This window comes from Canis aureus, chromosome 2, assembly GCF_053574225.1.
Source record: "Canis aureus isolate CA01 chromosome 2, VMU_Caureus_v.1.0, whole genome shotgun sequence".
Taxonomy (NCBI): domain Eukaryota; kingdom Metazoa; phylum Chordata; class Mammalia; order Carnivora; family Canidae; genus Canis; species Canis aureus.
Window position 1 is genome coordinate 16,576,364 of NC_135612.1, and position 26,043 is coordinate 16,602,406.

The window sequence follows — 26,043 nt, forward strand, 5'->3', positions numbered from 1 at the left end:
GGTCTCAGTACACTTATTGTATTTGTTGACAATTTTTACTTCTCTTAGATTTTAAAATGGCATAGCAGACATTGCTAACTAAACCAAGATGAAGTTTTAGAATCATTTTAGCACGTCAATCAGACTGCAAAAGATAGGCATTTTACTCAAACTAAAACAACCTATTTAATATTCCTGTTATAGTTTTAATTTTTGTGTTACTTTTCAGTGGTTTTGTAATTAAGTAGCATTTTAAAAATGCACTTAAAGTAATTTTCCTGGGAATTATCTTTTTTCTTTAAATTTGTAGAACTCTTTGGAAAATCATTCTGGCCCTGGAGTCTTTTGTAGGATATATATATTCTCTGTCCAATAATTCCAAGTAGTTTAAGACATTGCAGGTTTACTTCTGCAGTTTGCTATGTCTGTTGACTATTGTCTGGTTTTGCTTTTAACGGTGACTGGTTCCTGAGGTTACTACCCTGGGACCACTTTAAATTAATTTTAACCTTCTTTCTTCTGTGTTCTAAAAGAACACAGTCAGTGGCAGTTTTGGATACATAAAACTAAGTTCATCAAGTATAGATATAAAAATTCAAATTCTCATATTCAAAACTCAGCGCAAAATTTCAGGCAATTTATTAGACTTCTCTGGGCCTGTAGACATACTGGCCTCCTTGCTGTTCTTGAAAATGACTTAAGTCCACTTCAGCATCATGGCCTTGCACTTCCTATTCCTTCCTCTTAAAATGATCTTACCATAGGCTTCACATGCATGGTTCACCCTATCTTTTCACTGAGGTCTCTGCTCAAATTTCATCTCCTAAGAGAGTTCTAAAAAGATTCTCTATCCATGTAGTATTCTGCTTCATTTTTTAATACCATTTTTTCATTACTTATCAATTCTTCTATAAAATGTAATTTGTAATTATATGTATTGACTTGTCCCCCTTTCTATGTGTTATATGCACAGTGGTGTCCCCACTCTTAAAACATTTATTGAATTAATGTATAAGTAAATCTAAAGTAGTAATTAATTTTTTTTATTTATTTATGATAGTCACACACAGAGAGAGAGAGAGAGAGAGAGAGGCAGAGACACAGGCAGAGGGAGAAGCAGGCTCCATGCACCGGGAGCCCGACGTGGGATTCGATCCCGGGTCTCCAGGATCGCGCCCTGGGCCAAAGGCAGGCGCTAAACCGCTGCGCCACCCAGGGATTCCCTAAATCTAAAGTAGTAAACTTAAATTCTATTTAGATCTCTTTTAAAATAGTTTTTATTTTCAAATATCACCAATATGAGATAATATCAGCATAATAGGAGACTGAGCAATAAGTATGAACATCCTGAGTATAAATTTATCTTGGTTCCTTGAAACTTAACCAAATTGTGAATAGTAATAAAAAACTAATAATAATTAAATTGTTAATAATTCATTAACACCTACTTAATATGATCACTAAGATAATTATTAGATAATCATCCTTTCTTCTTGTACATAAAATCTTCAATTCAGTGCTCTGAGCACTATCTGTACACCTGCAGAAAAGACTACTGATTATTCAATTACAGCCCAATTGTTGCCTTTGTTTAAAGAAAGGACCACTTCCTCATTTCGTATAGATATAAGCTATGTTGGCCCAGTTCATTTCCCAGAAGCAAACTGAAATATAATACTTGACAATGGGTTACTTAGGCTACTCAAATTCTTGCTTGTATTATCTTTTTATGATTGGCTTTTTTCTTTCAGCTCATCAAATAGAGATTGATTTCTCAGAACTACTTAATATTTGGATGATGGTGCAATGATCATGTTTTCTGACAGTTTACTATTTATGTGTATTGCATGTGTGTGTGAGTTGTGGATAAAAATATTGGAGAAATAATCTCTCTCAATATATTTATGTATGTGTATATACATATATGTCTTATTTCTGCATTTTTGTCTGATAATGAATGCTATTACTATTCCATTCTATGAACTCTATTCTCTAAACCCCCTATTTGATTGCCTTTATTATTCATTTGATCGTTAATTGTCTTCTGTTAAATATATTTCCCATGTATCATTTTAACTAGATAGTTAGTTCTTTAGGGTAGACACCATGCCTTATTCTTCTTAATTGGTATCCCCCAGTGCCTAGTACAATGTCTAAGACAGTGCCTAAGATGTGCTAGGCAGTAAACATTTTTCTTAAGAGTTTGACTTATTTGAGTTTGATCTATAGCTTTGTGTCCCCATGACTACCATTATTGCTACTGGTGTTACCATTCGTAATATTAAGTACTTATTTTTGAGTGCTTACTATATTCTAAGATTGTGGTAAATGCTTTTAACACATTTTTTTTTTTTAACCTGAGTCTCACACTGATTTTATGACGCAGGGTCATTTTACAGGTGGAGGGACTGAGTTGTAGAGAGACCAGCACTGATCATTTAGCTTTTAAGTTTTGATCAAGTTCCAATTTAAATTCAAAGTCTTTACTGGACTAAGCATCCAGGTCATCCTCCTGAGCACTCAAACCCTGTGTCTCTAAAAGTAGAATGGGGTAATAAATAAAGACCTTGACATGTTTCTTCTTTTCATGGTGACCACCAACTGTTTCTCTGTCTTCTCTCTTCTTGTTTGTCTTTCATATGGGACAGAAAAATATTGTTTCACGTTTTGACAATAATATGATACATCAGTTAGAAAAAAGGAACAAAGGGGCAAGAAATAATAGTGTGATAAACATTAATAAAAGCTGATTTGGAAATTGTTTTCCCCAAACCCCAAATGATAAAAGAGTGAGAGATTAGCTTACAGTGGGCTGGTTAAAATTATTTTAAAAGGGTTTTGATTGAAGTTACACTCCTTTGGCCTTTTTTTATGGAAATACAGAGTAAAAATAAAAACAACACCAAACATAAAACAAGAAGGCTTCTTTATGTCAGTAAACTTATTTAAAATGTTCCTTTTATTGTTGAATGTAGTGAAATATCTTTGCATCTTTCCAACCGTGTTTTTCCTACCCCAAGGGAAAATCGCTTTGAAGAATGCGGCAAATTATTTTGTATACTACATCCAAGGCTACTGAACCAGAAGAATAAGGACATACTGCTTGTGAGTTCAGCTGGATCAATAGCTCAGCCCTGGGATTTGCTCGTCTGCTAGATACTGAATGAAAAGCACTAAGCTGCCAGTTTGTACCATGGATATTTAAGACCCCAATGCAGCCAAGAGACGTTTTTCATAAGACAGAAAGCAACTTACCTGTAAAAATGTTTAGATATATGAGCACACAGCATACAGAGACTATGAAATGTACGTGGCATGTCATGTAGGAAATTCTCTTTCTGTCCTATTACTCAAGAGAAAGAGTGCGCGCGCACACACACACACACACACACTCACACATAGACAACTATACCTAGAAATATATATTTGTGGAATAGCTTTGTTCCAAAGGCCTCAAAGCACTCCACAGACATGATCAGATTTCATTCTCCTATCTCTGTGAATAAAAAGTGAGTGGTTGTGATTACCTACTTTTTCTTGCTGGAGAGCATTATACAGCTGGCCACGCCGGGTCAGGAGCCAGGGTGCTGGATCTCTCTTTCCTGGGTGTGCTCTTCACCATTGTTTAATGGTTGCCTAATGTGGGTGCAGTTGGACGTGTCATCAGATTAGAGTCCTGTCATGTTGTCGTTCCTGTCTGCTTTGCTGCAACTCCTGGTTTTTCCTCAGTAAACATCCATTTGGTCTTGGTATCACAGCAGTGAGATTCCCAAGCAGGCCTATTAGACAGGAAAGCAGCAAGAAGATATTAGATCCAGGCTTTCATGCTTAGCTTGAGATCTCTGTGGTACTGTCACTGTTCCGAACATGAAAGACTCCCCAACGTGGTATTTAGAAATTGCCACGAGGAAAGGGGCAATACAAATAAAGCAATTAAAAATGCAAAAATAAAAGTCATCCAGCTGAAAAATAGATATGCACTGAGGCAACGAGAAGTTTCTGGCAGTTGGCTGTGCTTATTATTCTTCCCTCTCGTCCACAGTCGTAGTCGACACAGGCAATCCAGAATGATAGGATAAGTGAAAGCTTTCTACATCCCATTTAGGCCCAGTTGCCATCCTGAGGATCTAGGAGTGCTTTGCTGGCACGGGGCCCAGCCAGGATGTGCAAGAGAAGGAGAGCTAGCACTTGAATCTCTTTGTGACCGAAAAGTGGCCCTTGCCTCTGGCATTCTCCCCAACTTCGGCTTCTGCTTCAAGCAGTGGCGCGGTGACTCAACTGACAGAACGGATGCGAAAGCCAAGTGTGAAAATGTTTGGGAAGACAACTCCTTCCATTAGAGCAAAAGGAAAATTCTGTTGTGATTTCAGAATCTACTTGCTCATTTGCCTCAGGAGTCTGGGTCTGGCCATCAACCCAGGAAGAAAGGAGGGATTTCCTTTTCTCCTTTCTTTCTTTTAAAGTATTGGTTCTTTGATACTTTTTAAGGAAGTGATTACTGGAAATTTGCTACACCTGTGTTGAAAAAATACACTGAGAGCACATAACTGTCCATCTTATTCTCTACTCAAAATATTCTTTCAAGAAAGAGCACACACCAGTGGCCTAGATGCAGCTCACCCAAATCATTATTGTAGCACAATCTCTGTAACCAATCAAATTCAAGTCCAGATTTCTGCTTCACTTGTTAAACTGTATGACCTTAGGTAAACTGCATAATGTCTGCCTGTCCCAGATTTCTTCTCAGTAAATTACCGGTAATAATGTTTATGCCATGAAACATTGGGATGTTGGAATGGGGTTGGGTTGGGATGGGGATTAAATTAGATACTGTCTCTAATGGCTACATTCAGCGCCAGGCAGTAGGTAAACCCATAATGAGTGGTGTGTCATTGGTACTTCTTGATGGTCCAACTTTTTTCTTTTCTTACCACCAACGCAGTCACCAATTCAAGTGACTGGATTGTCAAACATTGTTCTGTGTCTTGCCAGGGCATGTTGACATGCATAACATGACTGTATTTTTAAGGATTTATTCTCACAACTGTTTTTTTTTTTTTTTAAGATTTATTTATTCATGAGAGAGAGAAAGAGAGAGAGGTAGAGACATAGGCAGAGGGAGAAGCAGGCTCCCTGCAGGGAGCCCGAAGTGGGACTCAATCCCAGGACCCCAGGATCATGACGACCTGAGCTAAGGCAGATGCTCAACCACTGAGCCACCCAGGTGTACTCCTCACAACTAGTTTTGGTTGACTTTTCCCCGCTAATTCTGAATGGCATAGTCTATCTTGATAGAAACCAAGTAGAAACAAAAGGGAAAACCAGAAATGGAGTGGAAAAGGCCAAGTTGAAAAGAATGACTAGGGAAGAGGAAGGCCAAAGTGTACCAGGAAATCCATTGTGATGTTGAAGCACGTGGGATAGGATAAAAACGAGAGCAGGATTCAGACACCACCAGCTTCCAACCTTTCCTCTGCCACTTATGTTTGTGTGGCTACTGGTGAATCATTTAACTTCTGCAAATTATCCTTTTTGTCCCCTCCAGAAATAGAGTAATATCAATTACACCAGAGAGTGTTAGAAGTATTAAACAAGGACCACAAGTCTCAATTAAACTTAGAACTTTCTTCTCTATCTTCTTTTTGGAAGAATATCCTTAAACATGCTGAGTATCCAGCTCATTCACATCACTCAACAGTTGATTGTAAAAAAAGACGTACACAGTATGAACAGGTAAAAAGCTAAAAACATTCACTTTTGGTATAAAATAATTTGCTCAAATCTTAATGTCTTCTATTTTTTATTTAAATTTCTCAAACAAAATGAAGTGTTCAATTTAATACCATGTCTGAGAGTATAGCATTCCAACTCTATCCACCAGTACACTCTATTTTTTTTTTTTTTTTAATGATAGTCACACACAGAGAGAGAGAGAAAGAAAGAGGCAGAGACACAGGCAGAGGGAGAAGCAGGCTCCATGCACCGGGAGCCCGACCCGGGATTCGATCCCGGGTCTCCAGGATCGTGCCCTGGGCCAAAGGCAGGCGTTAAACCACTGCGCCACCCAGGGATCCCAGTACACTGTATTTTTACCAATAAAATTTGAAGTCATAGCTAACTGAAGGCATTTGTACCAATACCCACTTCAGCCATATTTGTTGGCTAAAAATGGCCTCTTGACTGATTTTATTGGGAAGTGGGATTGAGATTCTAAGGAACAACCAGCTCATCAATACTACATAACATTGTTTTTTAAAGTGGACAGTGAATTGTGCTGAGCTCAAATACTATTTAGTCCAGTAAATGTTCCATAAAATAAAGCCTTCTTATCATGCTTTCAAATATTGTAGGGAAAAATGCTATAAATAATAAAATATTTCAAATGGCATTGGAAATATCCACTATAGGCTTAAAGAGTGAGCACTGGAAATAAGAGTGTTACAAATAGACTTTATTGTTTTACTTTATGGATAGCACAGCCGTTTTTTTTTTTAATGTAAAATTGTAGAAAATGGCCATTAGCGTCCCAGTGATCAATCTCTAAGTTACCTGTTGTTTTTGGAAGTACAAAAATTTTCATAAAACTGCTGATGTCAATATAGCTTTCAGGCATAGGAAAGTAATTAGGTTTGATTGCAAAATCAGACTACTTCAAGTAAAAGATTACTTGGATCTTACTTTTAGTTAAGTAAAAAACTTTTTAAATAATTTTAGGTTGGGATGGGAAAAATTTTCTGCTTGTTCTTCTAAGTCTCACTAATTAAACTTCTATTTCTAATTGATAACACATTTTCTTTTTTTAAAGATTTTATTTTTTTAATTTATTCATGAGAAACACAGAGAGATGAGATAGGCAGAGGGATAGGCAGGCTCACTGTGGGGAGCCCAATGCAGGACTTGATCCCAGGATCCCGGGATGACCACCTGAGCCAAAGGCAGATGCTCAACCCCTGAGCCATCCAGGTGTTCTATAACACATTTTCAAGCAACCAGCAAAATATCACACAAAAAGCTCTTTTCTGCATTAGCAGAAAATGTAATTTTATAGAAATTATTTTGGAAAATTTAAAGTGAATGTTCTGGTTTAGTTTTTATTAGGCATCAAATATACTTTCATCAAATGGTGATCAAGAGTATTTAGGTAAGCTGACATTTAAGCTACATAGAATGATCCAAACTAAGTTATAAATATTTTGTAACATTATGTAATTGGCTTTTCTCAATTCTTTTTAGTTGTCTAAGTAATTTGGTGGCAAAATAATGATTTATGTGTATAAATGTGATTCAAGCATACATAGGATTTCTGGTAGCCATTATGACATAAACCTTTCTGAAATGTCAGCCTGGGTCCTAGAATTCAAGCATGTATCACAGCCAAAAATGATGACTGGAATTTTTCAACTGGAAATTTTTCTGTGTATCAAGAGAGTCTTCTATGGTTTACCTCCCTGTTCTCATGCTTTATATAGTTTATAAGAAAAAAAAAAAACCCTTCCCCTAAGTTTTGTCCACCCAATTCTCTTAAATTTCTTCTGTGATAGAAATCCTAGTCTGTTACTGTCACTCTATAGAAATGACAGATTTCCATATAGGTAGTTAATGTGTCACTTCAGAGTCATCTACTGAACCTTTTCCTTCCACTGGTGCCATTCTTCTGCCCTGTCTCCGCTCTTGATGGGACACTAAGGAGAGGACGCACCCTCTCCTGAATGTTATGGATGTCACTTCAAGAGTCAGCTAAGTGTATAAAACTGGAGACATTCAAAGTAAAGTGTTGAAAAGCTGTGTGTAGTGGTACACCAAGGATGAACTGTGGCGGGGGCCGGCAGTCCATCCTGGGTGAAGGCAATAAAAAGAGCATTGGTTGCAGAATTAAAAATGAAAGTGAAACTAGTTAAAAGTCAGGCTTTCCTGACAATTCAGAACAAAGCCATTGAAAAAAAATTCTTCTCCCTGAAAATCTTTTGTTTGTCTAAGTTCTATGCAATTGTTGTCGGTTGCTGTCCCTTTTATAAAATCATGGTGGACATGCATCTAGAAGACTACAGTAGTACATACAGTTCTGTGGTGGAAATCCAAAATTGACCAAGCAAAATTTCTGAAATTGAAGACTAAAATAATCCGTGGTGTAATTAATGCAATCCAGCAGCATCAGCACATTAGAGTTTGGGGAGGTGAATGCTGAATTGGGTTGTAATGGAAATATATAAGGGACATATCTATAGATAAGGTAAATCTGAATTTATTCAATATATTTGAGGGATGCCTGTGTGGCTCAGTGGTTGAGCATCTGCCTTTGGCCCAGGGTGTGATCCAGGACTGGGGATCAAGTCCCACATGGAGCTCCCTGTGAGGAGCCTGCTTCTCCCTCTGCCTAAGTCTCTACCTCTCTCTCTCTGTCTCTCATGGATAAATAAATATAAATTAAAAAAAATTTCTTTATTCATTAGATTTGAGAATTACATGAAGGTCTACCTGATGGTCTGATCCTGGGTTACCCCCCTAACTTCACTGTCCCCACTGACTGCTTCACTCACTTTGCTTTTTTCCAGTACTCCTCATTCCCTGCTGCCTTGGGGTTTCTACGGTTGTTCATCCCTTTGCCTTGGAATGCTTTTTCCCTCATAGAGTCATTACTTAGTCCTCATTTTTTTTTTTTTTTTTTTAGCTCTCTTATCAAATATCTTCTTCGTAGGGAGCTCCTTCTTTGCTTACACTATCTAAAACCATACCTCCACATACCTCCAGCCTCCATCACCCATTTGCTTTACTCTTCCATGTCTTTTGCTTTTCCTAATCCCTTACTTAGCACTCTCTAATGTCAATGGATTTGACTTACTCTTTATTTGTTCTTTTGTTATCAATTTCCCCTAGAATATAGGAGAGAATCAGAGAATTTTCTTCTTTCATTAATTGCCATATTCCAGTTTCTAGAGGCTCACAGGCTTAGACTAGTTACATAAAAAATATTTGTTGAGTAAAAAGAGGAAAGATACATGATTTGTGAAGGCAGTTTTATAATAAAGAAAACATTTTAATATAAATAATAGAACTTTTTTTTTGTCTAAGGACCCATGTCTTAGTTTCATGGTGCCCACCTCCATTTCTGCACAAAAAATACTTAATGAATGGGGTAAACATATGTCCTGGTTTACTCCTGTGGTCTCAGCATTAATTATTAATTGCGCCGCCTTCAGTTTTCACAAGTGTCTCAGGATAATAATATGATCTTCCAATCAATAAATGTTTAATGAATGAAATATTGCAGACTACTGTGGAAAAGTAGAGCTGTTTGAAGTATACCATACTTTCTGACTATCCCCCCAGCTAACTATGCATTTAATTGGGTGAAGTATCCAAAGTATCCAAAGAAAGTAGCTTAATATAATTTTTTTTTCTGATTTTACCTCCTGTAGCTGTCTTAGTTTTATATTTCTACTGAATTATATAATATATATGTTTCCACTGGATTATATAATATATTATATATCACATGATATATATTGACATTGAATGGTTCAATTCATTCATTAATATTTACTGAGCCTCTACAATGTATTTGGTCTTTTAAGGAGCTCCCTGTCTGGTAGGGGTACTAATGGAATTTCAGGGCCAATGTCATGAATGTAAGTAGTTAATAATTTTAGAAACCTTTTGAGAAAAGGAAGCCATGCTTCTAATGCTAATAAGAAAAAAATTAAATTAACTGAAATTGGATTCTTCTAAAATAACAATGATGCTCTTAGACATTTTCTTGACTCTGTCCTACTATAGGCTCCCCACCAACCCCCGGTCCTAACACCCTAAAAATAACACTGCCAGATTCTGGCATTCATTTAAGTCCTTATTTTTATAAATGTTTTAAAATTTTATATTTATATACAAATTTTGTATTCTATTTTTACTCTTTCTTGTACTTTCAGACCAGCACAAGTCACATTGTATCATAAGCACACATCATAATTATAAGTGTGGCTCTAATTTATGTAAACTACTTAATCCATTTTTGTAGACATTTGATTTATTATTACTTTTATTATAGAACAATTTTGTAATAAATGTCCCTATGCTTCCAGATTACTTTATATTTTGATTTCCTTTGAGTAAATAAAAAGTAGAGTTACTCAAAGCACGGGACGTGAGCTAAACTTTTTATAGCTCCTTATATGATCTTCTAAAATGTGTTTACAAATTTATAGCTTTGATGACAATTTAAGTGCTATACTTTCTCTTTTTTCTAAGTCTAACCTTCATCCTCACTAACTTAGATATTCTTATTTCCTTTTCTGTGGCTAGAAGGGAGATGAAAAAATTTGCTGAGCAGACAGCCAATAGCTACTGTGATGCACAGACATATTTTTAGTATCTATTGGCCTGGTAATATAATTCAGTGATTATAAGGCTAGGTTTCAAGGGCATCTGGGTGGCTCAGTCAGTTAGGCTTTGCACTCTTGATTTTGGCTTAGGTCATGATCTCCAGGTCATGATCACAAGGTGTAAGTTCGAGCCCCATGTGGAGCCCCATGTGGGCTCATGTAGGGCTTCACACTTAGCATGGAGTCAGCTTGAGATTTTCTCTCCCTCTGGACCTCTCCCCCGCTTGTGCTCTCTAAATAAATAAATAAAATATTAAAAACAAAAGCCTAGATTTCAGATAAATTTGAGCCAAATTTCACCTCTGTTTAGTACCTGCCAGAATTGTAGTTTTATGCACATTATATAATCTCATTGAACTTCAGTGTCCCAAAAGGGATATAATTCTTGCTTTACAGGGTTACCACAGGCTAATTATTATAAAACCTCTAGCAGAGTACCTGTACATGGTAGGTACACACAATATTACAGTTATTTGTATTAATAAAAAGCAATTTAGGCTAATAGGAAACAAAGGTACCTCTTTGTTGTTTTTACTGATAATTTTAGTATTTAAAGGTTACATTTGTTCTTATGTTCATTGTTATCATACATTTCTATGATGTAATTCTGGACTCTATATTTGTGCATGCCAGAAACCATCACAAAGTAGTTTCTAGGAAAAATACAATCCATTGGCTCACGTAAACAGCTAATTCAGGGGTGGACTTGGAGTTGGCTCTTGAGTTCAGAGATTCTAATTATATTGTCAAATCTCTCATGACTTCTGGCTTTCACTCTCACCTGTCTACCTTGCTCCTTGTAAAGTGGTTTTGTTCCCTCCTATGCAGACACCCTTCATGCAGCTAAGGAACCAGGGGTTCCAGGCTTCCCCTTTCCAGCTTGGAAAGAGCGCTCCTATAGCCCAACATCCATGATTAAGTCTTCTGGGATCCCGCCTCTCAGCCCTGATCACAATTCAGTCGGCTTTTCTCAGGAGAGGCACCGCGCCTGAAAGCATTCATTGTATGTCATAAATGAACTTGTCTCTTGCTTTTCCATAAAGGTGCTAATTTTGTCACTTGGATTACTTTCTGAGTCTGTCGCTCAGATGAGGAATTCTGGTTGAGAAAGTTTGGATGCAAGTGTTATGAAGAGCCAGGCCAAGGTCAGAGAGGTGATCAGAAGTAAGAGTTTGGAGAATCTTGTTGGTTTATCTAAAAAAAACTATAGCTACCACCTAGCTTAGCTGTTGACATTATAGAACACTTGGTGTTTAGAAGACTATGATATGCTGAGTTTTCCTGATGAAAAATCCCTTTTATTCCAAGGCCTTCCCCGGCCTCCCCCCCACCCCCTGCCCCCAGCCCAGGGGCTGAAGGGAAGCTGTTATTGCCTCCTTCTGGGGGCCCAGGGTTAAGGCTGAGCACATTCTTCTGACTGGCTTCTCCAGTCCTCTTCTTGAGCTCTTTATTGAAGAGCCTTAAAAAGTGGGGGGAGAACTTTTGGAGGTAAAAAAAAGTAATAATATTCTTTTGGTTGCTAGAGTAACATTCACGCTCTGCCACAAAACGTCCCTTGGTGCCACTGTCAGAGCCATAATAAGGCTCGTTTGTCAGTTCCAATGTGACATTTCTTATGTTTCTATATAATGCTTCTTAGATTACAATCCGTAGACAGTAATCATTGTCAGCGGGATCATCTTGGAAAACAAAGAGAAACATGAGCATCCAACGCCCCAAATCTGAACCGTTTCGTTTGCTCTAAGCAGTACGCGCCTGCTGAGGTGTGAGCTGGCTGCCATCAGTGTCATTTCAGTGAGTAACGTGATTGACTTTCCTCCTGCTATGAACAAGGCCCAAATTTTCATTCCACTTCTGGGGCTGTTTGCCTGGCCTTCATTTTCTTTTGTGTGTGTGCATGTGTGTGTGGCGTTTTGGCTTGGAAAGCTATTACCCCTTTGATTCGGTTTTAAAGGTTACAAGGCATATTAGGCCAGAAATGTGAGGATTTTGCTGAATCCTTAGTGAAAAGCAATCATTGCTGCTCAGTTTCCTTCATTGATACTGACATACATTTTGACAAACAGTACGCTTTAGCCCAAATTAGGTGGTCTTATTTACTCCTTCATCTCATTCTAAAAAAATCCCAATTTTAGGGATGTGGAAGTGCGAGTAGACGATGAGGTCCTTGATGTCAGTTAGCAGGTATGATTTTTAGCTTGTTTTTATTTGTAAACAGTTTTCTTTACAGAGTGTAAATCACCTGTGAACTCTCTACGTAGACTGAGAAAAACGAAAGAAAGTGAATCCAATAATAGACTTTCTCATATATAATAGAGCCTGTTTTTGTGTAAAATATCCAGCTAATTTGGGCTAAAGCTTTTGTGGGGGTATTTAATTATTCAGATAATTACCTTAATTTGCCAATGGAATACAACTACACCTAAATGGAGTTCAAATTGGGAAGGTTGCCCAGTGCTTTTGATTTTGTTTCATTACTTTACTCAGGATATTGGTTTTTTCAATTCTCTAGTGTTCTCTATACACTTTTATTCCAGGCAAATTTATTTTTATAGCCCCAAATTACACTTATATGTGAATAAAATCTAAACTATGGATAATTTCAATTTTATCTTCTCAGACAATACCTGTCTCTATATTCTAGATGCCCACTGGACATTTATTTCCATTTGGCTCACCACAATCTCAGACTCCATGTACCTAACATCGAGCTGTTATTCTAAAATCACATTTCATTTTTTGACCCTGGATCATCGAGACTTCCTGCCCTTTCCATGGTACCAACCTCTACTTCCCTTTCCAGCTACCTATGGAATCCAATGTAATTGGGCTTTTGCCTCTAGCTCTCCATGGAAACAGCTTTTATCACTGATGACCTCCATGTTGTTAATTAAAGTTGGTGCTCGTATCTCAACTCTCTTTTTACTTGAATTGTCATCAAGTTTTTCTTGATATATTTGTTTTCTTTGCTTTCTAGTACAACACCATCTTCTGCATGTCCTGATGTCTCTCTGGCTGACCCTGCCTCCTCACCTTTGCTGGTGCTTCATCACCTGCCATTGGCAGGTTGGACTGCTTTGTGGCTCAGCGCTTAGACGTCTTTTTCCTATTTACAGTCCTTATGAAGATCTTCTCTTTCAGGTTTATGGCTTCCAAATACTGTTGATTACTTCACACTTGTATCTTTGGCCTCAAACACTTCTTTGAACTCCAGATAGCTCTACTTGGATGCTTAATAAACATCTCAAAATTTATATGCCCAAAGCCGAGCTTCTGATCCTCCATAATTTTATGCTTCTCACAGTCTTTTCCATTTCACTGAATTTCTTCCAAATACTCAGGCCAGTACATCAGTAAATCCTGTTATCTTTGCATTCAAAATTAGGAGCATCTACATAACTTGCAGCACCTGGTGCAAATGAAAATCTGGGGCCATTTATTAAAATATTATTAAGAATTTCAAGACTATGACAGTAGAGCATTAAATCAGAGGTAGTCCTGCATGACAGCCTGAGATACCCGCCTATGAAGACTGTTCACAATATAATGGTTGTAACCACTCACCTCTTCCATTTGCCTGAAATCCAAGCCCCACATTATTTTTTTCCTGAGCTATTTAAATATTTATTTATTTATTTTAGAGAGTGAGGGAGAGTGCATGTGAGCAGAGGGAGAGACAGAGGGAGAGGGAGAGAGAGAATCTCAAGCCAACTTCATGCTGAGCATGGAGTCTGACATGGGGCTTGATCTCATGATCCTGAGATCATGAACTGAGCTGATACCAAGAATTGGATGCTTCATTACTTGGGTACCCTGAGCTGTTTAAATGAGGTCCAGCTGGGTGTCCCTGTTCCTCCTCTTAACCCTTCCAATCTATTCTCAACTGAACAGAGAGTCTTACTAAAAGATAAATCAGATAATTTCACTCCTTTGCTCAAATCCCTCCAGTGACTGCCATTTCACTCACAGTATAACCTCCATTTCTCTTTCTCCAACTTGAGTTAGTGTGCTATTGTGTCACACCTAGATAACTGCAATATCCTCCAAGTCTTCTTACACCTGTCTCTCCTTATAGAGATCTGCCCGCATACCTTAGTAAGACCAGTCTTTATGAAATACTATTTTTATCACTTCACTTCATAACATTTCATGCTTATCTCATACTATTTCAAGTAAAACCTCTTCTAGCTCTTAAAGCCCCCCACAAACTACCTCAACTCTACAAAATAATACATTGCTCATTAAGCTCCATTCACTTTAGTCTGGCCAGCCTCAAATATATAGTTGACAGTTGCACAACATGGGTTTGAACTGCCTGGGTCACTTATGTGCAGGTTTTTTTTTTTTTTTGACAAATACACAGTACATACTACAAATATGTATTCTATTCCTTATGATTGTAATAACATTTTCTTTTTTCTTTCTGATTTTATTGTAAGGAAACAGTATATAATATACATAACATATAGAATGTGTATTAATCAACTGTTTATATTATTGAAAAGTCTTCTGGTCAACAGTAGGCTATTAGTAGTTAAATTTGGGGGGGTGTTAATTATTGTATGCAGACTTTCAACTCTGTAACTGTCCCTACCTCTATGTCCTTCAAGGGTTAACTGTATTCCACATTCTCCCATAATCTTGTTAATATTATATTTCTTAGTAGGAAGTACATTTTTTGCTTTATGACTCCCTTGATCATGTACATCCTCCAGGGCTTACTATGTTTCTACTTTCTCCCCAATGCCTTCTCTGACTGCCTGGTTCTTACTGATCCTGAGTTCTAATATCTATTAAATTTAAATTTTGATACTATGTGCTTCAACACAAAGCACTCTATGGAATTGGTCACTTAATAAGTACCTTTGAGGGGGCGCTTGGGTGGCTCAGTCGGTTGAGTATCCAATTCTTGACTCTTAATAGTTTGTGCTCAGGTCACGATCTCACTTAAACCCAGCACACTGGGCTCGGCACTTAGCAAGGAGTCTGCTTGAGATTCTCCCCCTTGGCCCCTCTCCTGACAAGTGCTCTTCCTCTCTCCCCCTGTCAAAGAAATAAATAAATCTTAAAAAAAAAAAAAAGGTATCTTTGGGCAGCGTCCATATCTTTTCTCCTTGATTATGCAGTGCACTGCTGAAGCCAGTGAAAGTGCTCAATATGCATTATTAACTCATTGTAAGCATGATATTAAACTATCTAATAATTAATAATTTACTAAACATATTATATAAGTTAACAACAAGGTACTAAATATAAAACAAACCGAAACAGGTTTGGCATGGAGAATGCACAAAATAATGACAGTTATTATTTATTGAGCATTTGGCAAACACTGTATTAATGGTTTTACACAAGTTAGCATATTTAATCTTCACAATAAACTTCTAAGTTAGGCGTTGTTGTTTTCCCATTTTAGCTGTGGAGAACCTGAAGTTCAAAAGGGCTAAGGAACTTTGTCAAGGACACAAAGCTAGGAAGTGGGTAGAACAAGTTTCATATATAGGTAGAGCTTAAGAACTCATCCATTGAGCTCACTTGCCTCTCCTAGTCTTCATTTACTATAAAATTGTTAAGGCCCTGGACCATTATCATAATCTCAATGCAAAGTTTCTTATATACTTTGCTAAGATACAAATCATGTATTTTCCTTTTTGCTTTATGAGAGAACTATGGAGGCTTTGTACTTTGTTTCAGACTGATAACCAGAGGAAAATAGGCAAATAGTCACCCATTTTCTCAGTGATGGGCACTTTGTAAATAGCTCTTGGCAACCAGGGCCCACATGGTTTGTGCACAGGGCCATCTTTCAGGCGTTCTACACTGGGACAGGAATTCCAAGTATTTGCCAGTCTTACAAATTCGTTTCCAGAAAGACTTTATTTTCAGTAGTTGAGTTTAAAAACATTCTAAATTACATTTACTATAGTTTGTTTAAAGCTTTTTTTCTGGCCTATCTTTCTGAGTTGCAGCTTAATTTTTCACTGTCTCATTTTAATTTCTTTCTTTCTTTCTAGATTTCATCCTCTCATTCATTATTCTTTGTCTCCTTTCTGTTTCTGGCTTTTCTTCCTGCAGCTGGGCTTTTGTTAGAAGGGGTGGACACAGCTGCCCAACCGTTTTCACATCCTTCACTGGAATGATTTTCTTGAGGTAAAACATCATTTAAGTATTACTCTACAATTAAATATTTCTGTCATCCTCAAATTCTGAGTCTGACAGTGTGCCAATAAGACCCTTTGCAGTTGTTTGTATTGGTTTGGATCCTTCCCTGTTTGCATTATTCTATTTGTTCTGTGCTGGTTTGCCTTCTATGTAATATTTTCTTATAGTCCTCATTTTCGGTTTCTATTTTATCACAAGCACCAACTTGGTTTCATTGTTGTCTTTCATTTTTTACAGGGGGAGCTATTCACTGACTACTTTCCACTGCAAATTTTGACTGCTTTTTAAACTAAATGTTTCATCAGTTTGATGGGCCAAGTTTTCAGAGGATTTAGGAGTGATCTTGGAGTCAGGAGTTAGATTCTTTCTCCACCTTTGAAGATTTTAACTTGTCCATCATTCTCTTGGATTGAAGCAGGAACAGTTTGTATTGATAGCACTACTTAAGAGCACAATGTTATACCACAAGAAAGTAATTTGTGGTGGAAACCTGAGACTATCTGCTTTGAGTCTTATTCTAAGTGGAAGTGTCTTTTAATCTTTCAACAGTTATCCTAGACTTTTTCAGAGTAGCACATTAGCAGACTCGTCAATGGAATATTAGATATTTAAACATCCAATTCTTATTAATGCACTAAATCATGCTTATTCATTATGCCTGATTTATCTACAGATAAATAGGGATGTATCAGGGTACCTGATTTAAAGGCTGCCATTTGACATTTACAGAAGGGAGAAGCTGGAACCAGGGATAATACTAACACATTTAACAGCCATGATCACCAATGAATGAATGGAAGCCAGTTTCAGGGTTGAGTCTTAGAGATTCCTATCATGCTAACTCTTAACACTTTGGTTGTTGAATTGTTGGGAGGTTGAGGTCTGAGTTAGAGGGCACCAGCATGTGCATGGAGGTGGGGGGAGGGGACTTGAGTTAGCATGGAATTATTCTAATACTTTAATAAGTGGATACATGTTAGTCTTGGGTAGAGTGTTGTCATCCCTTTCTAGTTTACACAGTGTGATTCACAGAGAAGTATCAGGATGACATGATTTTCCATGGTGGTTCCTAGTGAAATGTGTCCATGTCAAGCTTAGATCTTTTTAAATTGAGGTTCATGACTCTATGGTAAACAAAGCCTACCTTTGTCTGCAGGAGGTTTTTTATATTTTGAAGGCCCTGAATGTAGGATTGGGTTTTATTTGAACCATTTTTTTTGAACCAGTTATTAACTTAATTTTGGAGAAATCTCTTAACTCCCTTTCCTTATCAGAAAAAGAAGGGAATTGAATGGATGAGCTTTAAGCTCCCTTTAAGATTTAATATTCTCTACTCCTATTTAAATGCTAATAAGAGGGTTGGCTCAGTAGGCTAAGTGTCCAACACTTGGTTGTGGCTCAGGTCATGATTTCAGGGTCATGATCTCAAGGTTATGATCTCAGGGTTGTTAGATTGAGCCCTGCATGGGTCTTTGTGCTCAGCATGGTGTCTGCTTGAGATTCTCTGCCTCTCCCTCTGCTTCTTCCCCTGCTTATGCACTCTGTTTCACTCTCTAAAATAAATAAAGAAATAATTTTTTAAATAAATAAACAAATAAGTAAACACCAATAAAAAAGCTTATTTTGCCTGACACTTAGTAGACGATTGAATAAAAATCAACTCATCTTTTAGGATGTGTAGGAAAACAAACAGTATGACCAACTTCTGGGCATATAAACTATCCTTGATAATTCTGTACTCATTTTTTTCCACACGTCCAAAACATGTTTAAAGACTATCTAATTAAATATTCTTTTCTCCTTTAATCCAAATACAAAATCAAACAACGATTATGTAAAATGAATTGCTTTTCTCTATGTATTTGGCATTTAATTACATTCTGAAACATCACTATAGCCTTTCTGCAATGAGGGTACAGTTCTCCTTCATTATTCTCTCTGCTTGTATGGAAGACATAATTTCCAATGTTTATTTCAATTGAAAGCAGTTGAACTTTGTGAAAGTTCATTGTTTAGATTGCATTTGTCATTTTCAGAATCATGCAGAAGGAGCTATTTTTCACATTAATGACACCTGTGTAGTAAGTCAGAACTATTAATATGTGATATGATGGTCCATATCTCAGTGCAAAAGGAGGAAACAAGAAAAGATCATTTCTTCTTAAACTTTAAAAACTGCTCTGAAATTAATCCGGATCACACACGAGAATTCTGTTAGCCTTTGGCATTTCCGCAGGTCTCCGAAGCACAACAGTTAAATTGTTTAGGTCATGTGGTTTTACCTTCACACTGATAACCTGTTTTACAGACAGCAGCTTTAGTCCCTAATGATCACATTTTGATAATGCTCTTACTTAGACACTAAATCATGATCTTTCACACAAAACTAAATATATTCCCCTTAAGGTTAAGACCAATATGCTGCCTGTCCTAATTATAGTATCAGTTATCATGTTTTAGGTCTTTTGTGACAAACATGTCTTTAACGAGGAAAGTGTCCTGAAAAAATAAGAGCTTTGTTTATGGTTGAGGTTCAATATATTTTTATTGACATTAGGTGTAATCTTTGTTGGTTCTAATTTAATGGGTTCTAAACCATGCAACTAATTAAAGAATAAAGCTAAGAGCCAGAACCAGAAAACAGAGAGAGGGACTATAACAGTGAAAATCCAACCTGATGTTTTGGCCAAAAATGTATTTGTTTCTCCATTTACTTTCCTACCCACTATGAAAGATATATTTATTCAGGACCTAATATTTTCTAGACAGTGTGTTAATTTTAGTGATATAAAAATGAAGGAAAATAGAATTTGATCCCAAGGGATTCATATTTTGGGGATATATCAAAGATATAAGTTATTATAATATACTCAAGTTTGTGAAACTAGACAAACATAAAGTACGATGGTTTATAACAGTAAGAAAAAATTATATAAGTTTTATCTATGCCAGGCAATCATCTAAGCTTTATTTATTTATTTATTCATTTACAGATTTTATTTACTTTTTTGAGAGAGAGAGAGCATGTGGGGGGGGGGAGAACGAGAGAGATACAGAGAGAGATCACATGATCAGAGGGAAGGGCAGAGGCAGAAGCAGAGTCCCTGCTGAGTAGGGAGCCAGATGTGGGGCTTGATCCTAGGACCCTGGGGTCATGACCAGAGCCAAAGGCAGAGGCTTAACCAAATGAGCCCCCAGGTGACCCTAAGCATTTTATATTTAATATTTTATGATGAGTATAAGGTAAATACCACAACTATCATTGCTATCTTACAGATTGGAAACTGAAGTACAGGGAGGTTACTTGTCCAGTGCCACTCAACGATTCTGGGTCCTCTAAGAGGAATCATTTCTCACAGAAGGATGATTGAGCTCTCTCAAAGAAGAGATGGATTAGCTCCTGAAAACAGTTATAAAGGACCCAGTGCATGGCAACTACTAAGCCAAGTAGGTCCTTCCAAAATCATATCTTGTAGAAGGATGTTTCTATCCAGAGTATCAAGAATGTTTTATTCTGGCTATATGTCTCTTGTACTCTGAATAAAGGCTGCAGCAGGCACTAGTCTTAGCATCACATTTCCCTTTACAGATACACGTGTGTCACAATCAGTCCTTGATTTTTAGTCTATTTATTGAAAAGAGTTTACCAGCTGACAAATCCCCCCACTTTCCCATCTCAATCAATACTGTATTGGTCAGGTATCCAATAAGATCGATCGATCTATCATCTATCTATCTATCTATCTATCTATCTATCTATCTATCTATGATCTATCTATCTTACAGGGACAGAGACAGAAAGATTTATTTATTAGGAGAAATTGGCTACATGACTATGGAGACTGAGAAGTCCCACAGTCTGCCACCTGCAAGCTGCAAGCCAGTAGTATAGTTCCAATCCAAGCATGAAGGTCTAATCCAAGGACAGGAGAAGACTGATGTTCCAGCTCAACAGGCACAAAGAATAAACTGCTTTTCCTGTGCCTTTTTGTTCTATCCTGGCTTTCAGTAGATTGGCTGATACCTACCCACACTGGGGGAAGAAGACAAGCTGCTGTACTCAACCTATTGATTCCAACGCTAGTCTCTTTGGGCAATGAATACCCTCAGAAACACACTCAGAAATAATGTTTAATCAAATATCTGGGCACCCTGTGACCCAGTCAAATTGACATATAAAATTAACCATCCCAAGCACCAATGCATGAAGTATCTGATTAGCACCAAGTATCAGAGACCCAAAGAGGGAGAGGACCTGCTGCTGGCAAGTGTCCAGGTACTTAGCTGTCAGCACACAGACATCTTTCTGGATGGTTCCCATTGCCTTGTGTTAGTTTGCTGACTCTGAGGAGTGCTAGGTAAACTTATGGTTCTAGTCAATCAAGAGAAAAATCATTAAGGGAAATAGTAATTCAGCTGGTATATGTGGAAACAAAGCTGGTTTTATACGGTTTAGAATATTACATGATCTATTTTCCACCTAAAATAGATTATACCCAATTTTGATGAGAAGGCAGGGGAATGAATTCACTTATCATAGTTGTAGGAATATAAACTGGTGCAACCTTTTGGGAAGGAAATATGCATATATTTTCATATGAAAAGCTATAATAGATGTACACAATGATAAGGGAACAGTTGTTAGTTAGAGATACTTTATTATAAAGAAAATATTGGAAAATTTTACCTGGTAATAAGGAGTTAGCCAGGTAAATATGTTTTATCCAAACAATGGGATACTATGTAGCCATTTAAATATCATATTGTGGAAGATTACTTATTGAAATAGGGAAAAGTTGATACTATATTTAGTAATGTGTGAATAAATAGACTAATATTAGTGTATTATTAATGTATATCAATATATTCAATATATGATTTTTATAAAGAAAGTGAGTATGTATGTAATGCAGAAATATATGTGTATAAAATCTGTACATAGGTATTAATATATATATGTGTATATATAGCCATTTTAGAAGATTATAAACTAATATTTTACTAGTGATAGAGTTGCAAGAATTAAAATTTCTTTTTTTGCTTGAGTATTCATTGACATGAGTTGTATAATTAGGAAAAAACCTAGATGAATGGATAAAGAAGATGTGGTATGTATACACAATGGAATATTACTCAGCCATAAAAAATAATAAAGAATTGCCATTTGAAATGAGTTGGTTGAAACTAGAGAGTATCATGCTAAGTGTAATAAGTCAGTCAGAGAAAGACAAATACCATATGATTTCACCCACATGTGGAATTCAAGAAGCAAAACAGAAGAACATAGGGGAAGGGAAGGAAAGAGAGGCAGACCATAAGACTCTTAACTATAGGAAACAAACTGAGGATGGCTGGAGGGGAGGTGGGTTGGAAGGATGGGGTAACTGGGTGATGGGCATTAAGGACAGAAGTTGAAGTAATGAGCACTGGGTGTTATATGCAACTGAAGAATCACTAAATTCTACCCCTGAAACTAATAATACAGCATGTATTAACTACATTGAATTTAAATTAAATAATTTAAAAAGGAATAAAAAAGCAATAATTATTGCACATATTAGTACTAGATAATGGGAAAGAAATCCAGATAAAATCAAATCAAATAAAATTTCTCACTCCTTCCTCATTAAATTACTTTTTATCGTAGTTTTAGTAAACCTGGTCATTCTCATCCAGATTTGAGGTACTCTTTGCCCACATCATTTACCAATTCTCTGGCTAATGCCATTTCTAAGGTCTTGAATAAAGATTAGTGTAGATTGTTTTTACTTCAGTTAACTAATCTACATTATTATCATCATTTTATCTGTGAAAAAGAGCTCATAATTAATAAAGGACAATGCTTTGCATTGGCATTAGTTTTATTTCAATATCTTCTAGATCAGGAGTCATTATATGACAATACTCAGGCTGAAGCTGGGTCACAGGTATGGAGCTTAGCTCTCATAGTATCCTCTAACATTTAAAAAACATGATATTCTTCACATAAAAATCCAGATATGAGATTTCTCTTGAAAAACAGATCACTCCCACAATGCAGTTAGAGTGCCTAGCAGACAGTGACTAGCTGGAGATGAGCAGCCACTGGCCTTTGTAAATGGCGCACCTGCTCCAGTTGGCCATGGCTCCCACCACTCTTTATTTTACCTCATATCTGGCTCAAATTCCTTGCCTAAATTTATAGGCCTTTTAGTGTGCTATCCTATTTTGAATCATCGCTGTTTTCATCATTTTTAAGGATAAGAATAATAGAATTGACTAATGATTATTGTATTTACTATCTTAAGTAAGATCATCTGATAACAATTGACCTTCTAATTGCAGGGTATATTTCTTTTTTACATTTCCAGAAAGACTGAAGAGAGAGAAAGAAAGAGGGGGTGGACAGAGAGAAGGAGGGAAGGAGGGAGGGAAAGAGAGAGAAGAAGAGAGAAAGAGAGCGAGAGAGACAGAGAGAGAGAGAGAGAAACTATATAACAAAGGCATTTATCAGAGGAGTACATGTAATGTCAAGAAAACTATTTGGAAGATTTTGTTTTTTCTGGTTTACAACTTTATCAATGCCCATACAAAATTGCTTTATTTGTATTTGAGCAGTTCAATATTTATTCAGTTTGTGCTGTAAAGTAAATAATTGAGTTTTTTTTTCCAATTGCCTCAAGGTATATATAGAGAAAAATAATGAAATATCAAAAGGAAACTAGCTTTGCTAATTTATTGAGATAAAAAACAGAAAAGCAGACTAGCTGAAAGTCCTACAAGAGGACAGTGATGCTCCAGCCCATTGGGACATTGAGGCATCAACCAATGTGCCATTAAATAATAAAACCTGTGAGGAGGCAATGCGGGAGAATAAAAGCCTATTAAAGTGCTCCTAAGAGTTAAGACTCTTGCCAGCAGAGCCATCTGTCAAGAGATTATGGAGAAGGAAATTTCTGCAGGAATTTTCCCTTGGGACCAGATGAAGTGCCAAGAAAAGGTGTGTGGCATCAGGAGTGAAGACAAACTCTGAGAGTCTTCTGCAGCGCTCATCACAGAGAGGGATCCCTCAAGCCACAGAGTCTCAGGGAAGAGGAAGAGCAGACCTGGAAGTCTGCATTGTCTTTGACTGGAGAACCGAAGTCACAGGAAAAAGAGTTCATGAAAACGAATCTCCTTAGGGTAAGTTAAACTTTGTTGTATTGGAGTCTGAGAATTTTCTGTAGTTCAAAGACAATGACTTAATGTACTGAATTTTAAGAGTACTGGTAATGATGAATATTAAGTTGATGAGTCAAATTGAAGAAGGCAATAAAAAATACTACAAAATCAATTTCCACCTGAGCAAAAGTGGAAATGTAATGTTTTTTTGTTAAATAATTGAATCTGTGGAGTTTGTGACAATACCTGAGATATTTATTTATAGGAAATCTACTAATATACTGTTTTTATATATTTCTTCCAAATAAATGCTGGATAAAAAGTAGTCAAGGTGGACTCATGAGTATTTGCTTCTAGAGAATTAAGTTCATGCCATGCTGTGAAATAATTAAAAACCATACAACCATGAAAGTTATGAGTTAATAATAAGGACAAATATTTCATGAAGTTCCTAGAATCATGTCAGGAAAAGCTACTTTATAAAATTCTGAATAGATATATGAGTTTATTCCCTGACCTATGTTCCTATAGAGTACCATTTTGTGTTTTTTATTGATAATTATTCCTCATATCCTTTGTGATTGGCTTAGTTTTTTTCCTTTTTTTTAAAGATAAAAATGTGAATCCTAAAAGAATAAAAATATCACTTATTTTTAATAATAAGATTTTTAAAAATAAGATTTTTTAAAAAAATCATAGATTTATTTGCACTATAAGGTAAATATTATGCTTTTATTCTTCTTTTTTTTTAGATTTTTTTTAACTCAGAAGAGTTGTCCCTTTACATGCCAGGAAAATAAACACGCATGAATGTATGTTTCAGCCTAATTTAGCAAATGTTTTTAAACCTATAATACTGATAAGAAATTGTTATTCAGAAATCAGGATTAAACAGAGTTTAATTCTATTTTTTTTTGTCATGATCAAAATTAAGACATTTTGTTTAACTCATTGGTTACTTAGAGAAATGGAGACGAGCAGACATATATATAAATTCTAAACAGGCAGGAAAGAATTTTATCTGTTGGGAAAGAACACAAAGTCAAATAAAACAGTTAGTTCTGAGTGATCACAGTCATCCGGTGTTCATGCTGGCACTGTGCCCATATAAGATTATTGTGTTTAATTGGAAAGACATTATCTTGTGAATTTAAGTCAAGTTATTCTGTGAATTCAATTATAGTGGACAATTAAGTTCAATAATACAGGCTTTTGATCTTTTTTCTTCTACAACAGAACAAAATAAAACAAAACAAAGTAAAAATCATTTTTGCCTGAATTATCAGGATATTTTTAAATTCTTGTTTTTTCATTATTTCATTCATTCTTCCATTGACTTGTTCATTCAACCAATATTTAGCAAGCAGCCTTTGGTTGGAGGATATTATTGGACTAGCCATGAAATAATGAATGTACATGGTCCCTGCTCTCAAAGGGCTTACAGTCCATTACATGGCACATAACTTATCCCTTCAGCTTCAAAATAATTTGAAAGACAAATATTATTTCACCAACATGAGTTTAAGGCTAATAGAAGTCAAGCAATAGCAATAGGAAGTGTATGTGAATATTATAATTCAGGACGTGTAGTACATTGATTTTCTTTGTACTTAATATTGGAAAAGTTTTACTTAAATTAAGGGCTGAAATGAGAATTATTTACTCTGCTCCTGTGTTTTCATTAAATATGGTTTGTGATTCTTTAAAAAAAATGCAGTAGATTAATTTTACATGTTGAAAATAACAAAGAATTTCTGTGCCACAAAATGTAGACTTAAATTCTACTGAAGATTTACAAATACTGCAATTTGTTTGTGATCAAAACTCATCCTTGAATATAAGGATACTTCTGTAAATAGAAAATCTATTTGAAATTGGAAATAAGATTTTTACCTGCTATATCTATTGTTCCTAAGATTGATTTGGGGGTATTTCTAGCATTTTTGGCAGTATTACAATGGTTGATCTTGAACAAAGTGATATTTAAGTTTTTGAGTTATGGAGATCCTCTCTCTGGGATCTTTGCCAGAAATAATGAAGTTCTTGCTTGGATGAATGGGTCTGGAAACTGTCACTTCAAATAAAATGCGCTTATTATAGAGCACTATCATATCCTTCCAAAATAATAAAATACTAAGTTCAATAGTCAATATTTTGATAATGTAACATATGTACAAAAGTACAAATATAACATTCTTTTCATAGAGAATGGGTTAGTCAGAAGGGAACAAATTGGAATTAAAGAACCATACAACTATTAGGAATAAAATCTGGAACATTAAGGTAATAATAGTTCAGCAGTCTGTGAGCAAAGAGAGGAACTATTTGCTCTTGACTTATTTTTTTTTTCAGATAAAATTGATATTAGGTTTCTAGTTGAGTTTGG

General features: G+C 36.2%; 1 long non-coding RNA gene across 1 annotated transcript in view; it reads left to right on the forward strand.

Annotated features, from left to right (window-relative positions):
* The window catches only part of LOC144293663 (uncharacterized), a 652,264-nt gene that overhangs the window by 531,770 nt on the left and 94,451 nt on the right, over positions 1–26,043 (forward strand). Inside the window, exons 15-17 of the long non-coding RNA XR_013360887.1 lie at positions 3,000–3,084; positions 19,794–19,964; positions 23,180–23,678. This is a non-coding gene — a long non-coding RNA (uncharacterized LOC144293663). The remainder of the gene's footprint in view (positions 1–2,999; positions 3,085–19,793; positions 19,965–23,179; positions 23,679–26,043) is intronic.